At 50.3% G+C, this 23,683-nt stretch overlaps 1 protein-coding gene and 1 non-coding gene across 2 annotated transcripts in view; both read left to right on the top strand.

The window, feature by feature from the left end:
- Positions 1-23,683, top strand: part of LOC133052538 (uncharacterized) — a 248,051-nt gene that overhangs the window by 38,643 nt on the left and 185,725 nt on the right. The gene's annotated exons all lie outside the window — the stretch shown is intronic.
- LOC133055275 (U6 spliceosomal RNA) lies at positions 19,997-20,103 on the top strand. The gene has a single exon (XR_009692574.1). It is a non-coding gene; the product is annotated as a U6 spliceosomal RNA (small nuclear RNA).

Genomic DNA, 23,683 nt, shown 5'->3' with positions numbered 1-23,683 from the left:
TGTGGTCACGGAGAAATTTGCCACCCAGCGCTGGCGCTTTGGTGTCGTGTTTCTGCAGTTGCAAGTTATTCATCCGAAGTTGATCTGTGCTCTAGGAAACAACGAGAAAAAACATCCATACTATAAAATGAGATTTGAAGTGATCTTCCATCCCAGGCTTGATATTTGGGGTCCTGAAAAGAAAAGCCAATCGAAAGAAAAGAAGAAACTCTGCTAGATTGAAGAAGCCCTGTCACCTTGCCCTTTAAAGGCATTTGTTGCTTTGACGTTAGGCACTGGGCTTCCTTCACTGGAGCGAAGTTGGTGTCCCTGCTATAGCTCAGAAGTTCTGTGTTCTGCCTACGGTTGACACTCTGGCACCTTCTCAAACTGCCACCAGTGGTGGACCCCCATTCTGATGTTCATAAACATACCACGGACCCTCTATACGATGGCAGAACTCCCAAGACTTGTCTTCCCCACCTTCCTGCCTCCCCTGTGAGGAGAGATGCTTTTTCAGTCCGCCTTCCAGGCTGTCCCTAAATTATCTTGCCAATCCCACCGTGGCAGCCTGCTCACTGGAAGTGCAAAGCATGGGCACCTGGTCGAGCTCCCCTGCCCATGTCCGCAGAATGGATGGCTGGCCCGCCGTCCCCAACCTGGGGGATGCAATCTCGAGGAGCTAACCATCCCCAGTCCTGAGGCACCGGGTCACACCACCTCCCAACTCGGCTCCTCTTGGGGCGGGGAGGTGGTCAGATTGGGGTCTGGTCCCAGCCCTGCTGTGTGATTGGTAAGGTTGCTTGAGTCGTGCTAAGCTTCAGGAGCCTCGTGAACAAAATGGCAACGTGATAACAGCCAGCCCTGGGATCCTGTGGGGAATGGTAGCGGACCAGAGTGATTGCCCAGCTGTGATTACTGGGCAAACTCAGCTCTGGAGGGTCTAACCTGTCTCCCCAGAGCCTGCGCCTAACCTGCATGCAGCTACGAGGTGAAAGAGCTGAGAGTCTGGGCTCCTCAGAGTCTTCCAGGAGTGCTGATAGAGGGGTGGTTGAAGGCCGAGCCACCAGCCATTAGGATGACCTGTTTGACTTGTAAATGCCTTGGTTAGCCCATCCCTTCTCCATCCTTTCCACATTTGGGGAGCACTGCTTGTCCTGATAGGGCCATTCTCAGGCCTGTCCCATTCCAGCCTGTCAACTGACGTGACATTCACAAAGTGACGTTGATAGTCATCCATCTCAATAAACTCACTTCAGTTTGCTCACATGGCCACAGGCCAGAGGACAGGTCAGTGTCACTCCTCGCCTTTCCCCAGAATGTCAAGTGCAGCTGCATGTCTTTGTTAACAGGCATTACGGTATGGTCAGCTTTTCTTATTGTTTCTTTTGATGATGGACTTTCTGGGAAAAGGAGGGAGATTTTGGCTGTCTAGGGAAGGGAATGAGCTGGCCTCAATGGGTGGCCCAGCTCCCCAGAGCACTGCTTTGCACTGATACCTGGATTGAGGGCTAATAACCAACTGGCAAGGGTGAAGAAGTTCATTGTGGGCATGGGGTCATTTCAGGAAATGTCCGTGAGTGTAGAAAGAGTATGCTCCCCCGGCATTGACCAGCTCCAAGTGCCCTTAGAAAGCACTCTGCTTGTCTGGGATGACATCTGTCCACCCACCTCCCCCACTGCTGAGCTCTGCCTGGGGGAGCCTGGGCCCTGCAGACAGAGCCAAAGGTTTGGGACATCAGAGGCCAGAGGCAGCTATTGGTTGGGATTCCTGGAACTAATCTACTCAGACACCACCTGTTTCCTCACCCATCCATTCACTCGTTCATTCAACAAACACTCATTTATTCAACAAACATCCATGCTATTTCCCCTGGGTCAGGCTTGGTTCTGAAATAACAGATGCCGAAATACCTCTGCACCCTCAAAGCCTAACCGGAGCAGTGCTTGGCACATGGTAGGGATACACTTTTGAGAAATGGATGGATGGATGGGTGGGTGGTGGGTGGTGGATGGATGACTGGATAGACAGATGGACAGACAGGATATATGGGGGGCTGGGGGGCTAGATGATTCGATGGATAGATGGATGAACACTCAGGTTGTATGGATGGGTGGGTGGGCTGGATGACCCTTGCCCTCCAGGAAGGTAATCTTTGCAGTGTTCCCGTAAAATCCAGACCACTTCTGTCTTTCTCACTTTTTCTTTCTGGAAAGAAGTGCACAGACCACCCAGAGGCACAGGCGCGGCCTCTCATGTTCCACATTGACTGGGCATCTGTCCTGTGTGTGCAGTTCAAGTCTAGGTCCGCAGGGTCAGGGTCACTCCCTCAGCTGCCTGATGAGGCCAGTGTCTGCTCTGGCCAGGCTCCGAGGGTCCATGCCGACAGGAATGGGAGAGGGAAAGATAGAAGGCCAGGTGCATTTGTGGGACAGGCTCTCACCGCTGGGATTCGGAGGGAGGAGGGACGTGGGGGCTGGAGGACCCAGGGACAGCTCCAGGGGGACAGAGCCAGGCAGGCAGTGGGCGGTGGGTTGGGGAATTCTGAGCTGTAAAGGAAGAGGGTGAAAGGGACCACCTTCAGTGAGGCCCGCGGCGGAGCCAGCCTCAGATTCAACGGCCCCAAGGCCCCCATCCCCCTCCCCTCCCCTCCCCCACCTAGCGCCACCCACCACCTAGGACCTCATAGAGGTGCCAGGCTACATAGACTTGACCCTGACCATGTATGGGGCACCAAACCGGGAGTTCTACTTATATTATCTGGTCTGCTGCTCCCGAGGGAGAGGCACAGTGGGGGACACCATCATTTTATGGATGAATGATGAAAGGCTGGTGAAAAGTTGGTCTGACCTCACCTGGCTGGACTAGGAGATCAGTGTCCTGGACCGGGGAATGGGGGTAGGGGTGCTGCTGCTGCCAGTGGGGGAGACCCGGGATGCTGCCCAGCACCCTACACTGCACAGGACCCCCTGCCGTGAAGGGTGACCCTCCCAGCTGTGAACAGTGCAGGCGGAGAGACCCCAGCCTAGCGGGTCTCAAGCCCCCAGAAACTAGCTAAACGCTGAAGCTTGCCAGAAATGGAATTGTCCATCTGAATCCCTAAAAGAACAGAAAAATCCCATCTTTTCCCTAATGCCAGCCCCAGAAAACACTCTCCAGTCTCACACATGTGAATCCTCGCAAAGCTGGAGTGAATGCTGGGGAGTGACTGTGATCCAGACAGGAAAGCAACTTAATTCCCCAGAAAGAACCCCTATTTTATGACTATTTAGTATCTGCACACGATTGCAAATCCTTTCTTACTGCTGCTCAGTGCTGGGGCAGCAATTTCCTTTTTTTTTTTTTCCTTCTCCATTTTCCCCTCCCTGCTGCCCTCAGATTGAAGCTGGGTGAACTCTGGCGTGGGTTGTAAGAACGTCTTTATAAAGGGTTGCACGAGATTTCTTACTATATCGGAGTTCCTGAGGATGATGTATCATGTTACTAATTCCCTTAATTGCATGTCTGGGCTAAAAACAGACTTTCTTAGTTTTCCTAAGAAGTTACATTCTTAATGACATTAAAACACTGTGGTAAATGAATCAAAATGTTAACTGATGTACTTAAATCATGAATCAGTATATAGTGTTTACCTAAACTTGTTTACCCTTCTTGGTCACTCATTTTGTAGGTTTTGCCAAAAACTGAGAGAGGAATAGTGGTGTCAGATTCAGTATCTGGAAATGACTCAAGAATTTTTGTTTTCTTTCGATTTTGGGCCCCGGACTGAGTGGATGCTGCAATCATCTAGTAATGAAAGAATTAGAGCAGGAGGTTGCAGGCTGACTCATTTCCCTGGATTTTTGCAGAGGATGCGGAGAGCGGTGGAGCTGTAAGGAGAGATGACGTTTTTCCCCCAAGGATGAAAAACTTAACCTTGCATTGTTTGGTTCTTTCCAATTCAATTTTTTTAAAAAAGCTAAAAGCAAAGATAGGGAGATGAGTGATTTATAGCAAGGGAGAAGAGTTAAGGGGCACCCACCAGATGCCACATGGTCTTCTAAACACACTGTGTCTTGGAGCTCACAGAACCCTCCCACAACCCCAGGAAGCAGGAAGCAGCATCCTTCTCAGACGAGGAGGCTGAGGTCCTCCGGAAGGCAGAGTGACTTCTCCAAGATGGCACAGCCAGCAGAGGGACAGAGGTTTGCATCCCCGCAGGCTGATGCCAACACCCCTGACCTCGTTACGCTTCCTGCTCTGGAGGTTCCAAAAAGGAACAAGCTTTCTGGGAACAGAAATGGTCCATAACTGAGCCCCATCTGTACAAATCTCCCTCACTTGTAAATCCCTTTCCATGAGATACATTATCAGGTCAATTCCATGGTCTCTCTCCTCTCTGTGGGTTCAAAACGCTGTTTCTGTCGGCCCGTCTCGTTTTCTGTCTTTCCCTTTCCCCACCCACCTCTCTCTCTCTCTCTCAGTCACATTTTATTAGTAGATAATTTATTTTTCAAATAGATAACGCATTGTCAAAGTCATCAGACGGACGCTTCGGAGCTGTGCATCTGACTCTATGTGAATTTTATCTAGAAAAGGAAAATCCATAAACAAATACTGAACTCCAGTTAATGAGACATATGACAGAAATTTTAGGAGGAAATGCACTGATATGTGCAGTTTACTTTGAAATGCATTAAAAAATAGTAAGAGGGGTTGGTGGTTATATGGATGGACGGATCGATGGATGGGTGGATGGAAAGCAAAGCAAGTAGGACATCATGTGAATTACAGAGCTGAGACGGTGGGCACGTGAACGTTCACTGTCCAGTTCTTCAGCCTTTCTACATGTTTGTAAATTTTCATTTAAAATATTGAAAAAAAATAGAGACTGCAGATACTTGCCAGAAATTCAAAAGGCACAAGTTAAAACTGAGTCCTTCTCTAGCTTATCCTGACCTTCAGCCTCCCAGTTTCCCTGACAACAGTAACCCCCACCACCTGCGGTTCTGCATGTTCCTCTAAGGATTATCTATGCCTGTATCTGCTCTTTTCAATGATGATGGTGATGGTGATGGTGGTGACATAATAATTAATAAGGAATGATTATACCACTCTTTCTATATGCCAAGCACTGTCCTAAACGTTTAACATATATTGATTCATGAAATCTCTTCATCAGCCCTATGGCATAGATGCTATCATCACCTGCATTTTATAGGTAAGAAAGGTGAGACCTAGAGGGGTTAAATAACTTGCCCAACATGGCCCAGCTCATCAGGGGAGTAGATAGTGTACATACTCTTCTGTCACTCAAAGGTTCTCAGCCATGTGTCATAGGGTTCCACATGAGGAGTTGAGATCTGCCTCTTTATTTAAGTCTGTGTCGCTTTCCTTGGCATGGGACATCCCATCATTTATTCCAGTCATCCCTACAAACCAGCACTTAGTTTGTCTCCAAAATTTTGCTACTAAAAGTGCCACAATAAATAACTAAACCCGAGCATTCTCTAACTGCGGGACAAATTTCCCAAAGTGGAATTGCAGCGCCCAAGAGAAAACGCGTCTTTAATTTTGGCAGTAATCATCATATGTCTTTCTGAAGGGCTTGTACTGAATCCTGTAGCAGTCAGCAGTGTACGAGAGCACACACTGGGTCCCCGCGCCCACTGCAGGACACAGATCCACCTCTGTGCATCCCACACACGGCAGGTGAATGGCGCCCCCTGGGTGTGTGCTGGGTACAGCACGCGTGGTCACACCTAGAAGCCCCGAAATACTGGTAAAGGAGGGTGATTGTGGTTGGAATTCATATTTCCTTCGATGTACATGGAACAGAGCATCATTTTATAGACTTAAATTCATTTCTACATCATTTCCTTTGAATAGACCTTACCCCCCACCCCCAAATTGTTGGACTTGAGGTTGACACAAGGCTTATTCCTCCCTCTCAATGTTCTCTTTGGAGGTAGACTGGAAAATAGCCTTCACTGAAAAAAAATCATTTGTTACTGCCCTGAAGGAAGGAAAGAAAACCATAAAAGGAGGGAGGGAGACATGACGGAGAAAGAAGCAGCAAGTTGAGTGGTGGAAGCCGGCCGACACTCGGGCCAGATCACTCACTCGAATCTCATTACAGTCAAACCCTGTCGTAACATTTTCCAAAAGACCGAGAAAATAAAAATGCTGGAAGTAGGGGGAGGGAAATACAGGGGGGAGTATATACTTCAGCGTGTGTGTGTGTGTACATATACTCTATGTACAATCTAGACTCAGACTCACAAAACCCCAGGGAAGAAAAGAATGAGGAAGGAAATAGAATGCAAAGTTTACGTATCAAAGGCAACCTACAGGAGACATTGCCAAGGCGGGGGTGTCTCGTCAGAACTGTGAGGGTCATTGCGGAGGGGCTGTTAGTACCTAGAACATCCAGTGAGCGCGCCTGTGTGTTCTCAGGGAGGGATTGTGGTTCTCTGTGCCCTCTGAGTGGTATGCTGGCGTTTATGAGAAGAGCACCGCCTAGCTATCTTGTTCTGATCTAACGCATGTGGAACGTAGCTCAGAAGGGAGCACCATGTGTTTTCTTGGAAAACTTGTCTCTGATCCTCCGCGGCTTGCAAGCTTGTGGTTCCTGGGAAGCTCCTGAACCCACCTCATCAGGGAGAGATGTTCCCCAGGACTGGGAGAAGAAAGGCCAGCCTCGGGTTTTTGAGTTGTTTTTTTTTTTTTTTTTGGTTGTTTTCCTTTTTTTTTTTTTAAATTGTGATGAAATTGCAAACTTCCATCTGAGACGAAAATTAAATGGAGGGAAGTCGGCCGTCGTGGGTGGTCTTCCTCAGGCGTTGGGAGGGAGGAGTCGGCCGGAGCTGGAAGAGTGAGTTAGCAACGTTTCCAATAGGGTAATGACAGCAGGAATGATGGCTGTCCCACTCGGGAAGGGAACTCTCAAAGGCCTCCGCAGGACAAAAATAAACAAGCGTGCAAGGCCGGCTGAGGGGGCCTGGGTCCCTTCTGAACTTGAAAAACTTCAAAGGGAATACAGTTATCAGGCTGTCCAGGCTCCAGGCTCCATTGCGTCCTGCCCAGAGCTTTTATCAGCCTTGGCCAAGCTCAGAGGATGCCGGCTAGCGCAGCAGCTGCAGGAAAACATGCTGGACCGAGGAGTCCGGGGAAGGATGTGCTCAGGCCACCACAGATGACACTGAGCAGGGAAGCACGGCATCTCCCGCGCTTTGGTCCCCACGGTGCTGGCCACGCAAGGCAGCTCATTCTGAGCTTCAAGTCCACCGAAGCTGGCAGGAATCCACACCCACCTGGGCACACAATGGACACCTCTGAACCCCAGCGCTCTGTCCACAGATGGAGGGTGTGCTGAGGATGAAAGCATACAACATTCAGCCAGTAAATACATTTCGAGTTTCTGCCCTATTCTAGGTGTGGTTCTGGCCCTGGGGAATAGATTGGTGATGAAATCAGATTTTAAAAGATTCTTGAAGACATTCAATTAATAAAAACTTCTAAAGAAATAAAATTAAAACCATTGTGGTTTGGAGATGTTTAGTACCAGGACTGTGGTCATGGATACACAAACCTATATGAGTGATAAAGTTTCACAGAAACACACACACTCGGTAAACTGGAGAAATCAGAGTCAAATGGGTGGACTGTGTCAACATGAACGCCCTGGTTATAGCATTGCAGTAGAGTTCTGCAAAATGTGACCGCTGGGAAAGACCAGACAAAGTGTATTGGATCTCCAGGGACTATGTTTCTGTCTCACGGTGATCTTAATGTGACTTTTATTTAAAGCAAAGCAAAGCCCTGACCTTCTGGAGCTCATGTTCTGGTGGGAACTTCCCACTGGACTCTGAGATGTATACGCAGAGGGTATACGCAGAGCCCCAGCCTCCTGTTAGGCGTGAACAGCCATGATCAGGGACACAGGATCCGTCAGGGGCCTGCCCGGCTGAAAATAAATGACCCCTCAAACCGGGTTATAAACTAAAGAAGTTTTAACAAAGGCAGCGTTCGCAAGTGTGGACAAGCCCTGTGGAACTGGGCAAGGGCAGACAGCAGTGGGAGATGCAGGGAGAGAGAATGCAGAGGTGACAGGAGCCAAGGTGGGGTGTCCACAGGGAGAGGACCCCAGCAGGAGCTGCGGTCTTAGAGAGGAGGATGCAGTGAGCCAGGTGCCCCAGCAGGAAGGGGCAAGAACACCCAGTCTCCTTCCCCACGTTCTCTCTTCATCTGCTGAGCTCCCCGTGGAAGCAGAGGGCAGGGCTGGGATGGTGGCATCCAAGCAGGGCAGCCCCCTGACCAGGGAGAGGGCGGAGAAGGCAGACGTGAGTCTAGGGGGCGGGAAGGAGGCAGAAGAGGAATCATTTACTGGGGCGAACTCAGGAAAAGCTGACATGAGGGTCTGCCTTCTTTGCCGCTCGCCCATCCCCTTCTGCGGCACCTCGGCAGTGAGCTCGCTGCACTGATGGAGGCAGGGCTTTGGGGAGCTCCCAGCCAGGATGGGGGTCTCCAGGTACCAGTCGGAAGGGGGCTGCCTACAGGCAAGGCCCCATGACATCAGGGGCAGGGGACAGAAGGACTCAAGGCAGTGATGGGGGGGTGGGTACCAGGGACCCACTCCCCATTTCCCGGAGAGTCATAAGCCCCTGGGCAGCCTGGAAAAAACCCGGGTACCCAAGGCGGTGGAGGTCGGGGTACATTCAGTCAGTTCTGAGAGGGACAACATTTCACAGAATAACATAGAAAGTTGGACGCTGCGTGCATTTCCCTAGGCTGCCATAGAAGATTATCACAAACCAGGTAGATCAAAACAATAGAAATTTATTCACTCTCCGTTCTGAAGGCTGGAAGTCTGAGACCGAGGCATCAACAGAGCTGCCTACCTCCGAAGGCTCTAGGGGAGGGTCCTGTCTGCCTCTTCCAGCTCCTCGTGGCCAAGTGTCCTTTGGCTCGTGGCCGCCTCCCTCCAGCCTCCGCCTTCATCTTCACATCACTTCTCCACGTCTCTCTCTTCTGTCTCTTATAACGACACCCATCCTTGGACTGAAGGCCCACACAGGCCCGGTTCAGGATGAGCTCAGCGGGAGACCCTTAGCCTAATTGCATGTAGAGAGAGAAGAGTCGAGATGGCGGAATAGAAGGACACGGAGCCCAGCTCCTGCCGCAGATACAGCCAAAATACGTCCCCACGTGGAACAGTTCCCGGAGAATACCTCACTGGACGCTGGCAGAGGATACCAGACACCCCAAGGTGCAAGAAAGAGCTCCACATAACCAGCTAGGATGAAAGCAAAAAGAGAAAAAAGGAATCGGGACAGGACCTGCACCCCCAGGAGGAAGCTGGAAAGGAGGAAAGTTCCCCCAACGATGGGAAGCCCCTTCTCGGGCGGGGACCTTAGCGGGGACAGAGGGGGAGCCTCGGAGGCTCGGAGGAGAGCGCAGTGGCCGGTTGGTGGCAGCCAGAACAGAGAGAGCGTGGCACGGAGGTTCCACACCACCTCCCGTGGTCCCCAGCCCGAGACTTGCGGCTGCTGCTACCTGCGGGGCTGGGGGCCGAAACTCGGGCTTCAGAGGACTGACCTGTGGAGAGGACTGGGGTTAGAGACAGCCTGAAAAGGGCCGGACTGTGATGCTGAAACCACACAACTCAGACCAGGACTGGAACCCAGGGGCTGGGACTCGAAACCACTGTCTTCACTGAGAGCACACGCTCAAGTTCTTCAGTCTCATCACCGAAGGAATTCCGTGAGCAGCAGTGATAGGTAAGAGGTAGATTTATTGGGATGCACACTCCACAGAGTGTGGTCCATCTCAAATGACATGAGAGCAGCCTCAAAACATGGGGTGACTTGTTTTTATGGGCTGGGTGATTTCATAGGCTAACGAGTGGGAGGATTATTCCAACGATTCCGGGGAAGGGGAGGGGATTTCCAGGAATCAGGGCACAGCCCACATTTTGGCCCTTCGTGGCCTCGGAGCTCTGCTGATGCCGTGGGTGTGTATTAGCTGACGTGTTGCAGTGAACCGCTCCTGAGGCTCAGGGTCCTCTGGAAGGCGAATCTTCCGCCATCTTGGGCCTAGTAGGTTCCAGCCCATTTTTGTCATGTCCTCAACGGCTCTTTCTTTTAAAACCTGTGCCCTGTCCCCTCCTTCCTGAACCAGTACCGGCCTCACCCGGGGGTGCTTGCAGAGGACGCCTGGGCACCACAGAAGCGCAGCGCCCTTGCTAAGGGGCGTACAAATGGAGAGGCAGGGTACCATAGCAGCCTCTTTCTCATGGCACCTTTCGAGTTCCGGGAGAGGACCGAGGGGACTCCCATGGCAGGGACCATCTGGCCTCAGAGACTCTGGGCTCTGTAGGCGCCTGCACTCAGAGGCGGGGCTGGGGTCCCTGCTGCTTCCCACGGCCAGTCCAGGTGTGCCACAGCTGCGGTCCTGGTCCCGTTCAGTGGGTAAGGTCTGTGCTGGTGACCCTATGAACACAGCGCCGGGGGGCTGCCTTCCCCGCTGCACAGCTCCAGGGAAGGAATTCTCCATGGCTACTCCCCCAGCGGGACCACTCCCATCTCACCTACCGCACAGCACAGCTCAGAAGTGGGTCTGGGGGCTTCTACTCCAACAGTGAGGGAGCAGACCCTGTCCCGACAGGGCAGTGACAACCACAGAGCAAAGAGGAGGCCGCACTCCCTACCTCGTGTAGCTCTGGTCACGACACCAGTCACACCCCCATCAAGGGGACAAAGGCCAGCACACGCGGAGGAAAGAGACGGCAGCATCAAACAGCCCTCACACCAAAAATATTAAACCCACACGGGCTACACAAGCATGCTCCCACAGAAAAATAGCCCTCCAAGACCACAGTAGATAGCTGTTTCTCCTAAACTCATAGATCAAACCAGTCAGTCCTAAAGGAAATCGACCCTGAATACTCACTGGAAGGACTGATGATGAAGCTGAAGCTTCAATACTGTGGTCACCTGATGTGAAGAGCTAACTTGTTGGAAAAGATTCTGATGCTGGGAAAGATTGAGGGTAGGAGGAGAAGGGGGCGACAGACGATGGGGTGGTTGGATGGCATCACTGACTCAATGGACATGAGTTTAAGCAAACTCTGGGACATGGAGAAAGACAGGGAAGCCTGGTGTGCTACAGTTCATGGAGTTAGAGAGAGTCAGACATGGAGTCACAGAGAGTCGGACATGACTTAGCAACTGAACAACAAAATCATAGAGCAAGAGAAATTTAAGTAAAATGAAGAAGCAGAGGAACCATTCCTAATGAAAAGATGGAGAGAACTCCCCTGAAAGAAGCAACAATGAAACAGACCTCCTTAGTCTGATAGAGACCTAGTTCAGAAAGGAGAAAATGAAAAAAGTGGAGGAATTAAGAAGGGCTATTGATAGAAATGCAGATGACTGTGAAAGGGAACTAGACACTATAAAGAGGACTAAGAAAAATTAGACAACTCATTTGCTGAGATGAAAGCTGAGCTGAGGGCAATGAATAGCAGGATAAATAGTGCAGAAGAAGGAATAAGTGACCTGGAAGATAGAATAATGGAAATTACCCAATCAGGACAGCAGGCAGAAAGTCAAATGAAAAAAATAAAAGCAGTATAAGAGACCTATGGGAGAATATAAAGCATGCCAACCTACACAGAACAGGGATTCCAGGGGAAGAGGTGATAAAGGGGGACTGAAAACATCTTTGAAGAAATTATTGCTGAAAACTTCCCAAACCTAAAGAAGGAAACATATCCAGATATAGGAAGCACAGAGGGTCCCAAACAAGTTGAACCCAAACAGACCTACACCAAGACATATTATAATTAAAATGGTAGAAGTTACAGATAAAGAGAGGATTCTAAAGGCAACAAGAGAAAAACAAAGATTTAATTACAAGGGAACCCCCATAAGGCTGTCAGCTAATTTCTCTACAGAAGCACTGCAGGTCAGAGGGAGTGGTGAGATATATTCAAAGTCCTGAAAGGGAAAATCTGAGGACACTCAACCCAGCAAGATAATCATTCAGAATATAAAGACAGATAAAGAATTTCTCAGGCCAGCAAAAAAAAAAAAAAAAATGATAGATTATACAACACTAAACTATCCTAAAGGAAATACTGAAAGGTCTTCTCTAAATAGAAAAGAAGCAAGAGGCTATAGGAAAGAGAAAAATCATAGTTGGAAAGTAAATCACTTAAGCCAGTACACAGATTAAAAAATAAAATAAATTTTCTGTAAAAGTGATGATAACCACAATGAACAGCAAAAGACTGAACATGAAGAAAGAAGACATCAAAATCATACAATGTGTGGTGGGAGTGTAAGAAAATGTAGATTATTTTTCCCCCAGAAAGTGTTTGCGCCTATATGACTGCCAGTCTGAAGTAAGCAGACATACGAAGGTGGTAACATACGTTTACAAAGACTCTTTCTCCAAACAAGGTCACATTCACAGCATCTAAGGGTTAGGATGTGAACAGATCCTATCGTTCAGCCCCCACAGATGGTTACAGGTAGTGGGGAGCCTGAGAGAGGAGAAGGAGGGGATATCTGGGGTCCGAGGCAAGGAGAAGGGTGGGGGCGCTGGAAGGCCCCGTTGGCGCACAGCCATCTGTCCTCCCCAGATCGCCGTGGCGATGATTGTAATCAGGGCTCGGATGAAGCTCCGGGGCCCTGCCGGGCCCAGCCCTGCCCTGGCCTCTCGTTTCCGGGCTGCGGTGTTGCCGCCTGCCGGGTTTCACGCTGTGGCTGGTTTTGATTCTTGGCCTTGTGTTTATTCATTTGGATTGATTACCATGTGTTATATAACCTGAGTGGCTACAGCATCAAGCTGTATTTTACAACGTTCAGAAAGCCTGCAATGGCCCCAGGCACCCGAGTCAGCAGCCTGGCCTGTGGGAGGAAAGATGCTCCCAGGCAGGGCCCGCTGATGACTGGGGGGCCTTGTTCAACAGTGACGAATTTCACGAGGGTGTCAGGTGGGCATTAAACCCACTCAGACCCTCTGACAGGGCCCAAGGGACAGCATGACGGGACCCTCACTTTGGTGCTGATGGGTTACGACCGAGCTTTCAACCCAGCCTGCTCAGGAGAATCACCAGGGGCGACTCCAAAACGACAAACAGACAAACCTGTATCCAGGCCCAGAGTGTCCCGGTGGCCCAGACATCAGCATGTTTGTTTGTTTGTTTTAATATTTATTACTTTACTTGGCTGAGCCAGGTCTTAGTTGCGGCTTGTGGGCTCTTCAATGAGATTTTTTTTTCCAGTTGTGGCATGCAGGATCTTTAAGCTGTGGCATGTGAAATCATTAGTTGTGGCGTATGAAATCTTAGTTGCAGTGTGCGTGATCTAGTTCTCTGACCAGGGATCAAACCCTGGCCCCCCCACATTGGGAGCACAGAATCTTAGCCACTGGACCACCAGGAAAGTCCCTTCATCAGCAAGTTTAACATTCCCCCATCCCTAGTCTTTTCCTTAAAATGGGAGGCATTCTCTCCCCCAGAGGCCCGCTGCTCCTTGGCAGGCAGTCAACTGAGTGGCATGTCAAGGGCTTGGCCTCCACCTTCTGCGCCTGCCTGAGCTCAGCCCACACACCCCTAAACCACCTGTAAAGTGAAGACATCAGCTGGGAGCTGACAGGCCAGGTGGGCGGAGGGAGGCCGCCCAGCTCCTGGCAGGCCTGTCAGGGTTAACTGTCCTACCATTCCACTTAACCAGGTCCCCTGTGCCTGCACAAGTGGACCCCAGGTCTTGTGACTGAATCGGCCCGGGCACAAGGGTGAATGAACGCAGGCACACGGCATCCCTGAGCCCTTTTCTGGCTCCCTTATTTGGGCTTCCTGCAAACAGCAAGGATCGGCCCAAGACTTCACCTCAATTAAACAGCCCCTTTCCCGCCCCCACGCCAGTACACACGCTCCTGCAGCCCCGGCCCACACATGTGTTTATTGTCTCTGCTGTTCACACTTCTCCTTTTATGGTTCCTCCAATCCCAGTCCTCAAGCTGGTCTGATTTTGTTCAGAGCCTGACGCACAGCACTGAAGCCCACACCAGGCTTCCTGCCGCAGGTCAGTGGTGGCATGGAGGGGCCGTCCATCCCTGGGCACCCATGGGGGTACTTCTGGGTGCCCACCATGCTGGGACCCTCGAGAAGGCACAGAAAGTCAGAGAGCCAGCAGTGGCATGCAAAGGAAGGAGGCAGGGCGCATGGCCCTGCTGAGCTCAGGTGCCTCACCTGTAAACTGGCTCGAGGAGCCTGCCTTACTCTGAGGGGCCACTGGAGGGTGAAATGAACTCCTAACGTGTCAGTTACGTGTTTCTGAGCGTGTCGGCTGCATGTAGCCCCCAGGGCCACTGTCCTCACTGTCTCCCTCCCCTCCTCCACGCACAGGCTGGGGGCTCCTGGGCAGATGTGCTTCCCTCTCTGAGTGTCAGTGTTTTCATCTGTAAAGATGGACGTGAGGTTGTGTCCTGATCAGTGCCAGGCATTTAGTAACTGGATGCTCAGTAAATAGGTTTCCCCTTCCCTGAATGTGCCGATGATCTGCGGAGGACCAGCATCCAGGGACGACCTCGTAAGTCAGGCTGGGTCAGGAGAGGCTTAGAGGGGGTTTCAGACGCCATTTCTGGCATCTCTGGGAAATCACACCCTAGCTACGGTCAGTGGATCCTCAACCCCCTTTCCACCTATGCTCCCAAAACCAAGGTTGATTATTATGATTCCAATATGTTGCTTATACTTTTGAAAAGTCTGAATTTCCCACGAATGTGAGAGTTGGACCATAAAGAAGGCTGAGCACTGAAGAACTGATGCTTTTGAATGGTGGTGTTGGAGAAGACTCTTGAGAGTCCCTTGGACTGCAAGGAGATCAAACCAGTCAATCCTAAAGGAAATCAACCCTAAATATTCATTGGAAGAACTGATGCTGAAGCTCCAATACTGTGGCCACCTGATGTGAAGAGCTAACTTGTTGGAAAAGACCCTGGGAAAGATTGAGGGCAGGAGGAGAAGGGGCGGCAGAGGATGAGGTGGTTGGATGGCATCATTGACACAATGGACATGAGTTTGAGCAAACTCCAGGAGATGGTGAAAGACAGGGAAGCCTGGTGTGCTACAATCCATGGGTTTGCAGAGAGTTGGACGTGACTGAGCAACTGAAAAACAATTCCTCAACTAACACGTTTGTAGTGGGATAATTAGAAACCATAGATACACAAAAAGAAGGAAACCAGAAAACATCCAGCAGCCAGAGATAACCAGTTCATGTCTTGGTGATACCCATCCATATTTTCTTTTTTAAAATGCAGAAGAGGGATCACCTTTTCCCCCCACAATCACATTTTATTAAACACCCTCCAGTCTGGCTTCTCTCCGTTCCCAACCACTGAGCCACCCTCGCCCAGGTCATCAGTAACCTCCATGTGATCCATTTCTGTGGTCACGTGACTGATTCCTCGGGCCCCTATTTCAAATCTGTCCACTCTTCTAAGTAGCACTGCAGTAAACATCCTTACTGCCAAAACTGGTCACACATCTCATTTATACAGACACAAATTTTTACATTAGCCCCTCCCCAAATGTGCAGCCCTAAAGAGACGGCAGTGACAGAGGTTACATCTACCCTCCCCCACCTAGGGGAGCTGTAGCTCGGGGAAGCCGCACTCAGGACCTGGGTGGAACCCCGGCCCCCCTAAAACTAAAGGGTGGTGTCAGCAGAGCGCAGCAGGAAGCCCACCCCCAGAGATGGGAATGCTCCTGCCCCTGGAAATTGAGTGAGCTCAGCCTGAAGGGACCAGGAAAGTGGCCCCAGCCACACAAGGGGACCGAGCACTTGAAACATGTCTGGTCGGAGCTGAGACACCCTGTGAGGTACCCGCCATATTCTGAATAATTCATAGCAGAAAGCATTAAATATCTTGATAATTTTATGTTAATTGCAGGACGATGTATTTTGAATACAGTGGTTAAAATATTTGAAAAATCAATTCCACCTGTTCCCTCTTGCATCTTTTTGAATATGGTTGCTAGAACATTTTAAATTACATATGTGGCTTGAATTCCGTGTCTGTTGGACCCTGGCCTAAATATCTCCCTTTTCACATATACAACATATGTGTCTCCCCCAAGGAGCTCTGGCTTGCCCGCTTTGCTTCATTTGCTCTCACAGCCCTGGAAGGTGAAAATTCCTCCTCCTCATCTCACAGATAAAAAGTACCTCCCAGTGAGATGGGAGACTAGCCCGAGATCATGGCATGGGGGGCAGGGGCGAGCGTGATCCAGAACCAGACCTCTGGCCACAGTCAGGGCATGTCCCGTCCTCCCCAGGGAGTCCGCCTGCATCTCCAAACCAGGGTCTGCCGAGGCCTGCCATGGCCCCGCCTGGAGTCCCTGCAGGAGGGGTCTGGACCCCCAGGGCAGTCTTGCTCTGATTATCACACCTTAGGGAGCTGCCAGACAGCTGGGGGAAGAGAGCAGGGCTGCTCCCCTGCTCAGCACCCCTCCCCTCCACCCCGCCCTCCCCTCGCTGCCCCAGGAGGGCAGGCTGGGGGAGGCGGGCAGCTGCCCCTTGCCCCGCGGGGTCCTGTCCCCATCACGGTGACTGTTGACAGGACCGCGTCCCAGCGGATGATGGATGCTTGTCATCTCCCACAAGTCCTCAGACCTCAGAGCCAGAGGTGGCCCTGATGGCCTTTTCTCAGTAAATTACTGCATTTATTTAGCCCTCAAAGGACTGTGTACAGAGCCCGCTGCTGCGGAGGTGGCCACGTCCACACCCTCCTGGACAGCCATCCGTGCAGGACAGGCTGCCCCCTCCACCGGAGGCAACCTAAGAACAATCTGGTTCAAATCTCCACCTTTTGTCATTTCTTCAAGTTTCAGAAGCACCTTTTCTGTCTTAGTTATGGTCCTGACAGTACATTTTACATGACTTGTAGCTGCTTAGGATAGTGAAGAGCACCAGCTTAGGGGGGGTCCTCAAAGTCAGGATGCCTCTTATGGCCCCTGTCCCCCACTTTCTGGGTGTGAGCTGACAGCCACTTTTAACAGAGTGCCACTGTGAGCTGGGCATTGGGCTTGCAATAGCCCTTCAACTAGGATTCGGATGCCTTGTTCTCTAAATAGGGAAACTGAGTCAGGAGAAGTGGCATGATGCCAGGAGATGGGGGAGGGGGCCGCTGCCTAACAAGGGTCTTCCATAGAGAGCTGCCCGCGAAACAATGTGGGGGACACCCCAGCCCCCCATGGTCCACCCTGGGATCATTATACAGACCAAGAAGGCAGGCCGGCGCCTCTGGAAAGATGCTGTTAATACAAGGCTGAGATGTGTTTCCCGGGTGGTTCAGTGGTGAAAGAATTTGCCTGCCAGAGACACGGGTTGGATCCTGATTGGGGGGATCCCACACACCCTGGAGTAACCGCCCTGGAGCACTGAGCCTGTGTTCTAGACTCCTTGCTCCTCAACAAGAGAAGCCACTGCAATGAGAAGCCTGCACACCGCAACCAGAGGGTAGCCCGCACTCGCCGCAACTAGAGAAAAGCCTGCAAGCAGCAGTGAAGACCCAGCACTGCCAAAATAAATAAGTTAAATTACGTGCATATAAAATAAGGCTGAACTAGAGAAACTGGCAAATAGTTGGGGGAAAAATGGAAACAGTGCCAGATTTTATTTGCTTGGGCTCCAAAATCACTGCGGACAATGACTACAGCCATGAAATTAAAAGACTCTTGTTCCTTGGAAGACAAGCCATGACAAACCTAGACAGTGAATTAAAAAGCAGACCGCATTTTGCCGACAAAGGTCCATATAGTCAGAGCTGTGGTTTTTCCAGTAGTCATGTACGGATGTGACAGTTTTGACCAAAAAGAAGGTTGAGCACCGAAGAATTGATGCTTTTGAACTGTGGTGACGGAGAAGACTCTTGAGAGTCCCTTGGACTGCAAGGAGATCAAACCAATCAATCCTTAAGGAAATCAACCCTGCATATTCATTGAAAGGACTGATGCTGAAGCGCCAATACTTTGGCGCCTCATGTGAAGAACCAACTCATTGGAAAAGACCCTGACACTGGGAAAGATTAAGCGCAAGAGGAGAAGGGGCACCAGAGGATGAGATGGTATGATAACATCACTGACTCAATGGACATGAGTTTGAGCAAACTCCGGGAGATAGTGACGGACAGGGAGGCCTGGTGTACTGCGGTCCATGCGGTCGCAAAGAGTTGGATATGACTGAGCAACTGAACAACAACTACAAGAGAAACTGGAACACTCCTGCACTTCTGGTGGGTACCACAAAATGGAGCAGCAGTGAACTGTCTGGCAGCTCCTTAAATAGTTAAACATGGGGTCACCATAGGACCCAGCACTCCACTCCTGGGTGTGTACCTGAAGGACTGATTACAGGCACTCCAGATGTTCACAATAGGCAGCAGTATTCAGAACAGGCAAAAGCTAGAAACAACCCCAGTGTCCAGCCACAGACAAGTGGACAGACAGACATGGTCCGTCCATCCAGTGGACTGTTACTCAGCCATAAAATGGAAGGCGGTGCTGATACAGGCTACATCGTGGATGACCCTTGAAAGGGTTATACTGAATGAAGGAAGCCAGACCCAGGAGAATCGTAATACATGCGCGATTCCATTTAAATGGAATGTCCTCAGAAGAGGCAAATGTGTAGAGACAGAGAGGAGATGAGGGGTTACCACAGGGCTCTCTCCATTTGCCTCTTCTGGGGATGTTCGGGGCGGGGGTTGGGGGTGAAGATGGTGACCAGTGGGTCCGGGATTTCTTCTTGGGGTGATGAAGGTGTTCTAGAATTAGATAGAGGCTGTGAGTTTATAACATCACAAATGTACCGAATGCCATGGATGTGTACACTTTAAGGGGTTCGTTTGATGGTATGTTAATTCCACCTCAGTATTAAAATCAATCAAAAATAAGCCTGGGCAAGGAGAGAAGCAGACAGCCAGGGACGTGCAGCTGCAGGTTTTCTCTGTCGTGGAGCAGGGGCTCAGCAGCACCCACCAGACACTCGTGTTGTTCTGAAGTTTCATGTTTCAGGCAAGGCTGAGTCCTCCTCTGATGCCCCAAGCCCCATCAGGCCAAAGAATACTGAGTGATGGGCAGGTTGGTCAGCCTTGGGGGCTGGGGAGGGTGGGGAGGGGGCAGCGGGCAGGTCATCAGCAGCTCCACACGTCCACCCCCTAAGGATAGACTCCAGAAGCCCTCTGGGGACCATTTGCTTTTTAAAAGGGACAGGCTTCTTATCAAAAGCTCCTTTCAACCCCAGATGAGAGTTTGCAAGTCTGCTTGCCCTTCCACCCCACCCCCACCCCCGCCCCCGTGGAGCAAATCCCCCCAGGCGGCCAAGATGAAAACCAAACCGAGTTGGGGGTGGGGGTGTTGCAGCCTGAACTCCCCAGAAGCTAAACTCCCCAGATGCTCTCCCTCGGAGGGACCTGTGGCTAATCGAGCTCCCTCCCCCGGGAGACCAGGCTCAGAAGGGTATTTCAGAACCAAACTAGTGAAACCCTGGGCAACAACAAGGAAAGAAAGTTAAAGGTCTCGCTGCTCAGTGCTGTCCAAGGCCGTGAGCCGGCGTTCGCACACACCGCCGGGAGACGTGGGTGAATGAACGTGCAGCCTTCTTCCTACGGGGCGTCCGTTAGTTCACAGGGGCGGCTTGACGCGTCCACACGCTTTGGTCCAGGACTCCTCTACTGGGAGATTATTGCAGGAGGGGAATGAGGAGGTTCACGGGGACCTACGTCTAAGCATCTCCGTCCACACCAGTATTTATAAAGATGAGTACTCAAGAGCAGCCTCGGTGCCCCTGAGTTGGGGCTGGGGTCAGTAAACACACAGTGGGCTCCAAGGCGACGTTAACCCCACGTCCTCTCCGCGTGTCTGTCCTGGCTTTTCCGTCCGCTGGCAGAATCATCGCCCCTCTGGACTTGCCTTCTTCACGACACGGTTTGATTTTCCTATTTTAAAATATGTGAGTTCCAATGCTCGCTTCGGCAGCACACATAATAAAATTGAAACGATACAGAGAAGATTAGCATGGCACCTGCGCAAGGATGACTCGCAAATTCGTGAAGCGTTTCATATTTTTCTGATTCGTGTCAATGTATGGCAAAAACCACTACAATATTGTAAAGTAACTAGCCTCCAACTAATAAAAATAAATGAAAAAATAAATAAATAAAATATGTGAGTTCTCAAAGAATATTGAAAGAAATGAAAATATTCGATGATAAAATAGTAATGAGAACAACAGGACCTAAAATTATATAATAATTCAAGCTGTATTCTATGGAGGGAAGGACAGAGACATAAAATACAGCAAAATATACAAAGCAGTGAATCCCAGGATGGCAGGATTATAGTTAATAAATTACTCCTTAAGCATTTACATTTTTCATATAATTTCTATAATAAATATTTTGTTTTATAACAAACATGTTATAATACTTAGTTTTCAAAAGAAATAAATGCAAGTTTGTTTTTATTTTTTTAACGTTTTTTATTGTGGTAAAAATCACATAATAAAAAACATACTATTTTAGCCATATTTAACTGTACAGGTCTGTGACAGCAAGTACATTTACTTTATTGTGCAACCCTCACCATCTTCCATCTCCCGGATTTTTCACCTTCCTAAACTGAAATTCTGTCCCCGTTAAATACTAACTCCCCACCCCGCCACCCCCATCCCCAGCCCCTGGCATCTATCAACGTACTTTCTTAACCCTGTGAATTTGTCTGCTCTAGGTATTTCGCATAAGTGGAATCAAACAGTATTTGTCTTCGCCTAGTGTATATTGGAATGCATCTTCAAGGTTTGAGTTAATACATGTCCTTGTATGTTCATTTTTAAGTCCCTGCCCACTGTGAACTAAAACGACTGTGGAGGAACACGCAGGAGGGGCGTGTGTGTGTGCAGTCTCCGCCCTGGGACCCACATGCAGGGCCGTCCTCCCAGGAGGCAGGTGTGGGCTGTGGAAACTCTGGTTCTGTGGGTCAGGAGACTGGGCTCTGGACCCAGTGCTAAGTGGCCCTGCCGTTTGCCAGACCTTCTCCAGAGCAGAGCCTCTGGTGTGAGGCAGAGGTCAACGCCCACAGTTTAAGGAATCCTTTCAGGGTTCCTGGGGGAGGGCCCACTTGGTCCGCCCCAGGCCCCAGAACAATGGAGGGTGTGAGGCTGTTTATTGTTTGAAGTCAGCGGAATTAGCAGAGACTTCAGCTCACTCAATACCTAAGATCCAGCCACTCTCCAGAAACCCAGCCTTCTCCAAGTGACACAAATTGTTCTCAAATCTCTTATTAGCGATGCTCTTAACTGTTGAAAGATCACAGGCCATGGGGCAGACAAAGCCCAGAGACTCCAGAGGGCAGCGGTGGCAGCTTCCAGAACAGGCAGCCTCACAGGCTGTGGATGGTGGGGTGGAGCGGGTGGTTCCCTGGGCGTCTGCGGAGGACGGACAGCCGGCCAATCACGCTGAGACCCACGGGACACCACGTGTTGGACAGCTTACTGGCTTTACCTCCCCTTGCCCTACGGTGGGGAGCACTCAGCCCATTTTATAGATTTTTTAAAAAAATTATTTTATTGAAGTATATCTGATTTACAGTGTGTGAATTTCTGTGTATAGCAAAGGGATTCAGTTATATATATATATATTCTGTTTCATATTTCCCATTATGGTTTATCATAGAATATTGAATATAGTTCCCCGGGCTCTACAGTAGGGTCTTGTTTATCCATCATGAAATAGTTTGTGTCTGCTAATCCCAAACTCCCAGTCCTTCCCTTCTCTACCCTCCTCCCCCTTGGCAACCACAAGTCCCATTTTACAGATTTTTTAAAGGGAGTTCAGAAAGATGACAAAGCTCTGAAAAAAATCATCCATTCATCCTTCAGCTTCCCAGGTGTCTCAGTGGTAAAGAATCCACCTGCCAATGTAGGAGACGTGAGTTCGATCCTTGAGTAGAGAAGATCTCCTGGAGAAGGAAATGGCAGCCCACTCCAGTATTCTTGCCTGGAAAAATCCCATGGACAGAGGAGATTGGTAGGCTACAGTTCTCGGGGTTGCAAAGAGTCGGACGTGACATGACTGAATAACTGAGCATAGCACATTGCATTCATCCACTTATTTAAAGATACTTGCTGAAGTCATATGTGTTGGGCACTGTTCTAGGTGCTGAGGACATGATGTCAAACTCAATAGACAAAAATCGTTGACGTCAAGGAGCTTACATTTTCTGGGTGAGTGCAAACTCAAGACATGATGTCAGGCGGTGTTGAGTAAGAGGCAGGAAGGAGGTGAGGGTCAGAGGCGGAGAGCTAAGGGGATGACTCAGCTGACATGGTGTGTGTGCCTCTCACATCCCTCTTGTGTGTGAATATTGTGAGTGGGCTGCATCAGCGTTGCTTTCCGGTGGTGACACCCTATAACTGTGCCGGCTGTCTAAGAAAAAATTATTTTTGACCAAAACCCAATAATAATAACAACCCCCACCTCTTGGGTACCTGGAGAAACTGGGGAAGCTGATGGTTAATGGCCCTTCAGGCTGACCATCTGGGTTCAGAGATCAGCTCCAAATGTGACCTTAGTTAAATTTCATAACCAGTCTGTGCCTCGGTATCTGCGTCTGAAAAATGGGTTCACCGTGGTGCCTCTCTCCTCTGGTTGGTGTGAGGAGATATTCATAGACGGGAGCCCCGCCCGTGCTGTTTGCTTTTTGTTGTGATGACTTTGGAAGGCTATGGAAGGCTCTGGGCTGGTCTTTCCTGAATGTGGAGTGTTGCCTCGTATAACCCTCCCAGAGCTAAGATTTCCCGATCGATGGGACCCAGAGGGTGTAGGGGGGTTCCTCCTTTGGATCCGCAGAGAGGTGGGACCCAGCCCCTGGACTCCAGGGCTGCTGGAAGCTCATCTCTACAGGAACCAGAATGTGTCCCCCCTGCCGTCGCGTAGAGAAACCAGAGCTCAGAGTCCTCCCCGTCCCAGGGTCAGAATGTCAGAGAGTCCCTGAGCCAGCCAGGGGTCCTGCTGCGTGTCCAAGCCTGCCCCACTTTCCTTGTGTCTCAGCCGCAAGGTTTGTCCCAGCAAAGACTGGCTTGGTATTTCCAGAAAACGTTCTTCTCTTCCTTAAGAACAGAGCCCAGTTTATCACAAACCAGAAGCGCAGGGGTCAGGCCCTGGAAAGGATGGAGGAGGGGATTGGTGTCTTACTTTTGGTGGTGGAAGGGGGTAGAGGCAGCACATCCATAGGACTGCTCCTGCTTTATGGAAGAGAAAACTGGGCCTGAGAGAGCAGAAGTGACTCAGACTCACAGAGAGCAGCAGGGCTGGCTGGGGCTGCATCTCAGAAATTCTCCTAAATAACAGAGTTCCGTTGTGCAAAACTCGGTATTGCCTGCCTGGCTCCCCAGCCCTGCCCACCTGTGGAGCCAGACCACCTGGGGTTCACATCTGACCTCTGTGCCTCACTTACCCCATCTGTAAAATGGACACAAAAGTGCTGCCTGCATGACAGGGTCATTGCCACGGAGAACTGAATGAAGCCACGTGAGGTTCCCCAAACAGTGCCTGACTTGCTAGATGTTCTGTGTTAACGTTCATTAATGGTTGTTGTTGTTCAGTCGCTAAGCCGTGTCTGATTCTTTGCATCCCCATGGACTGCAACAC

Source organism: Dama dama, chromosome 4 (genome assembly GCF_033118175.1).
Source record: "Dama dama isolate Ldn47 chromosome 4, ASM3311817v1, whole genome shotgun sequence".
NCBI classification, from domain to species: Eukaryota; Metazoa; Chordata; class Mammalia; order Artiodactyla; family Cervidae; genus Dama; species Dama dama.
The sequence above is the reverse complement of the archived record's forward strand: the minus strand, read 5'-3'. Positions and strand labels throughout refer to the sequence as shown.